The 4,977-nt window shown below is 41.5% G+C and overlaps 1 pseudogene; it reads right to left on the minus strand.

The window, feature by feature from the left end:
• Positions 1 to 467: 467 nt before the first annotated feature.
• LOC148030831 (uncharacterized) lies at positions 468 to 3,895 on the minus strand (annotated as a pseudogene).
• Between the last annotated feature and the right edge of the window lie 1,082 nt (positions 3,896 to 4,977).

Genomic DNA, 4,977 nt, shown 5'->3' on the forward strand with positions numbered 1-4,977 from the left:
AGGCTGTCAAGAAGTGATCAAAGTTTTTAGAGACATTCTCCAGCACTATCAAATCTCAAGCATAAGATGTAGCAAGTTAATTCTTTCGCCAGGTCTCTTGAAATCCTAAAAAGCATCCATGACATCACTCTTATGCTTCAACACATACAATCATGTGTACCTACAATAGTCATATATGAATGACACATAGTAACTTGATCCCCCAAGAGATGCATTTTGTGAGAGTCCCTATACATCAGAATGTACAAGCTGTAAAGTGTTGAGCTAAAATATGCATTACTTGATTAGCCTCTTAAATAGCCCCAAAACACACTAAAAATGCTCTTTAAGAGTAAAATCCTAAAACGGAGAGCAATTCGAGAGAGTTCATTAGAAACCCTCAAACGAGGAGCAATTCGAGAGAGTTTAGTGAAAACCCTATTTTTTGGGACGCCCTTCCACATCTATAAATAGACAGGTTGTCCCCATTCAGTCATCATTCTTGTTTGCAGGTTACACCAGTCCACACACCCTTTGCTGTTGTTGGCACCTAGTTTCCAGCCTACAGCATGCCTCCATCTGCTGTCCAGCCATCATCGACTGCAACCACATTATCTTCAACTCTCTCCATTACTGTAGGCGATAGCTCTCAGCTGCTACCGACTACTCCAGACTGTCCCAGACTGTTGTTCAACCTACTGTCCATCATCTCCAAGGTCAGCCAGCCTGTGTTTTCAGCATTGCAAGCCCTGACACTCTCAGACATTGTTTCAGTCTGTTGTTTACAGCAAACTGTGCATAGTTTCCAACCTCCGATCGGTGGTACACTATTGCGTTTACCAGTTTCCAACTGCCAGACTATTGTGTTTTGATGACCAAGCTACTGCCATTCACTATATTCAACACTCCTACACCCTAGTTGGTGGTCACAGACTTGGGATGTATCTTTGATGGACGTCACACTCCGACATTGCTCTACCCTTGAGCATACTGTACACTCTTACATTCATTTACAACATTCATTCACTTCAGAGTTGTATTCTCTCTCCCTTCTTCTGTATGTGTTTGAGTTTTGAGTTTTGCGTTTAGGGTTTGAGTTTTGCCATTTGTGTTTGTGTCTGTCTCTTTGTGTTTCTGTCATGGTCATACACTTTGTGTGTCCTCAATGCAAATCCTAGCAGTTTCCTTCACATAATGATCTAGTAATAGTGCTTACATGCCTCATAAACGGAAGACTTAATTGCTTCCCAAATTGACAAGATTGACATACATGTCCCAATTTCACATGCTTGAATTTAGGGAGTCTAAGTACAACTTGCTTATGCTACATATTCTTCAGCTTCTGAACATTTACATGACTGATCCTTTTATGCCATATCTCAATATCCCTTATTGCAACATTGTCATGTGAGTACATAGCAACATTCACAATGCTAGAATTTTCGTGTCCAATGTAAACATCCTGCCATTTCTTTTGCCTTTAGCAATGAGTTTGCATCCTTGACCATACTCTTCAATGTAACATCCATCTCTATTGAATCTAACTTGTAGATTCTGTTCAGTCATTTGTCCCACAGAAAGTAAGTTTTTAGTTATGGAGGGTACATGTAACACATCATAGAGACTCTTTTTCTTGTCACCATGCATCATCAAGGAAACAGTACATGTATGCATAAAGTCATGTTGCGTATCATCCCCTGTGCAGACATATCCATAAGCACCTTCAACCAATGTGTCAAACGACTCTCCATAAGTAGTCATGTGGTTAGATGTCCCTGAGTCTATGTACCATACATCATCTACTTTGCCTTGTGTAGGCAATCCTTTCTTCACATATTGCATAGCAAACCTGTCATCCTCCTGCATACCACTAGAAGAAGCATAATTTCCATGTTGCTTCTCTCTTGCTCTCTAATCATTCTGCTTCTTGTAGCAATCCTTAGCTACATGCCCGTATTTGCCATAATAATGGCAATCCTTATTTGCATTTGATTGTTGTCCATGAGTCATTTGAGCCTGTTGCCAAGTACCTTTTCCTCTAGCTGAATAGCCCCCTCTTCCATGAGCATTTGAGGCACCTCTATTTGCTTAAGGCTGCCTATTTCGCCATCCAGTACCTTACTATCCACAAGCTGCATATGCATTTCCAGCACCTCTTCCTCTAAAGTTTTATCTTTCTCTTCCACCTCTACCCTTTTGATTGGAGTAGAAGACACTGTCCCTGCTGTTTTTAGACCCACTAGAACATGTATTGAGTCCAAGTTTCACTTCTTCATGCAATAGAAGTGCCACAAGTTCATCAAAGTCAAGCTTCTCCTCTTGACGCACTCAAACAGAAGTGTTAAACTGTTTATATTCCTGTCCAAGTCCATGGATGGTAGTGGCCACCAAATCATCATCCTCAACTTCAACTCCAATTGAACCTAGTTGTTTTGCAATGGATCCTATCTCACTGACATAGTCTTCAATAGACCTTCCATTCCTGGATATATGGCTGAATTTTTGCTTCAGTTGTGTCTTTCTTGTATGAGTGGCATGCCCATAATTCTTCATCAATAAGTCCCAATCAACTTTTGGGGAAGTACAGTTTGCAATTTGCATAGCTTTTGTGTCTGACACACATATAATGACAACCAATGCAAGACCTTGCTGGCCTTTTCCAACCATGTTCTATGTGCCTTTAGTTGATCCTCTATTGGAGGTCTATCCTGTGGTAGCTTGGGCTCATCTTCAAGACCTGTGACTAGGTCCCAATAGCCTCTTCCAATTAAGAAATTAGACATCCTGAATGTCCATAGAACGAAATTATTGTAGTCCAGCTTCTCACCAACTATCTAAGTAATAGTATCATTCTCTCCTATGTTCACCATTTCAAAGTCTTAAGCTTTTCAGAACTAGTCAATTTCTCAAAATGCCAGCCCGGCAATATACTTCAGTGACCTGTAATGGAACCAGATTTTTATTGTAAAACTTTCACAATAACCACTATTGCATTTTCAGACAGTACATGTGCTTCTGTTTCCATTCAACTACTGTTACAATGCATCAACAACTTTGCATTCCAATCTGATATGATGACTACATAAGATGCAATGCATGCATGAAATAGACCCTCAGTATTCCTTCAACTGACTATTGAGAGACCTGTTGTACAATGTAAACATGACCTACAGAAATTGTTTCTAGCAAAGCTTGTACATGCATCAACAATGGGTCTATAGCTAGTGCACCTGCAAATATTACCTACTATGGCAGATTGGATTTGTTATGACAATAGAGAGCAAGTGTGCAGCCAGCACACATTTGATGTCCATAGTCTTGAACTTCAATCATGCAAGCATGCTCAAAACAAAAACAGCATAACTCTATCTCCTCTTCATCATTCTCTGCTTGAATAGCTAATCCATCCAACTCTTCAGAAGTATCAGCTGCACCAGAGTCACCTGCAAAAATATTTTCTTTTTTTTTCAGGCATCATTGACATGTGCCAAAGTATCCCCCAATAACCATTTGGCTCATAAACTTCCATGGAGATAGCCAGACTAAGGGCTCAGTAGAAGGCGAATTCACAACATGCTGCACATGTTGTATTGTTGTACTTCATGGCTATGAAGAACAGAGTGTGGCCTTGTGAATTTCTTTGCATTCGACATGCACATACAAGTGCCCCCTTGTTTAGAAGCAGACGAACTACTGCTAGGGGTGGCTGGATTGGGCAACCAGATGTTAAGGAGTAGCACCACTCCCATCAAGAACATTCACAAACTGAGCAAAACCCCAAGTTTTTTTTTTTTTTTTGCTACTGCGAAAGATTAGGAAGCATCTAGAACTCTCAGAACACAATCAAGATGCCCACTTTTATTTGTTGTCCCCACTGAGATCCATGAAAAACCTACAGTTCTTTATTGCTGTCCATATTGAGTATCAAACGGTTCTTTATCGCACACAATGGCTTGATTTCCTGCCATGGCGATGTAAGCCTTGACTTGATTAGCCTCCTTTCTATTCAGCCTCTTTTTCTACTTTCAAGCCCGACACCTTCATCTAGCCAGCATGAATGAAATGACTTCTTCAAGCCTGACACAAATGTGTTGAGGTCTGCAGGAAGAATGGAAGATTCAAAAGAAAAAAGGGGTGCAACATCTAGGTCACCCCTTTGAAGGATTCGGTTCCTTCTCTGTTGGACAGCATTGCAGCACATTCAATGCTTGGCAAGTGGAGCATACGTTTGTTAATTGTCGCAGATAAACTTTAATTTGCCCCTGAATTTAGAAACAGCAGCCATGGCTAGATGAGCAACTCCAGTCAGCAACATAGATATTGGTCCATCTGTCATCGCAAATGAAGAGCTGAATGATGCTACTGCTGCTTAGCAAGGTCTTGCTGAGAATTCCACATGTGGACACAAGCGCCGAGTCCTGGGCTTCCGCCCTAATCACTCGGCTCTCTTACCTCAAAATTGACGAGTCTACTGCTTCCTTTCATGATCAAATCAAGCCTTTGTTAGCAATGATTCTAGCAGCTTTCATCCTGAGAAAACAGTTGCTAGCTAGTGAAGGAGACATGGCTTGCACGATGCAGCTGGGAGTTCCGTCTGCCTTTCAGGTCGCATAGGTCAAGCCGGCATCTCGTCTCTTCTGCTCAGAGAATGGCCCTCCCTATGCATCTGATTCCCTTTCCACAGCAGTGTCAAAACCTCACGAAGGTGAAGTGGTGGCAGTAGGTGAGGGACCAAAGCTCTGATACCATATTACAATTCAGAGAGAAAAAAGATAGACAAAGGGACAAGCAGAAAGGGTAGCAGACATGCTCCCTTCTCAGTTCATTCCATCAACACAGTCGGAAGTCACCTGTCTACCACACACATACACAAAGCAAGTAACCTAGCACTAACCATGGTTATGACTTAACCTTATTCAACTAAGGTAGGACTATGAGCTTGAATCTCAGCAGTTCACACCAGGGACATACTTAATGTGTACCAATATGGTGACTTGG

Source organism: Lygodium microphyllum, chromosome 9, assembly GCF_053477565.2.
Source record: "Lygodium microphyllum isolate KBCC chromosome 9, Lygodium_microphyllum_v1.1.10, whole genome shotgun sequence".
Classification (NCBI taxonomy): domain Eukaryota; kingdom Viridiplantae; phylum Streptophyta; class Polypodiopsida; order Schizaeales; family Lygodiaceae; genus Lygodium; species Lygodium microphyllum.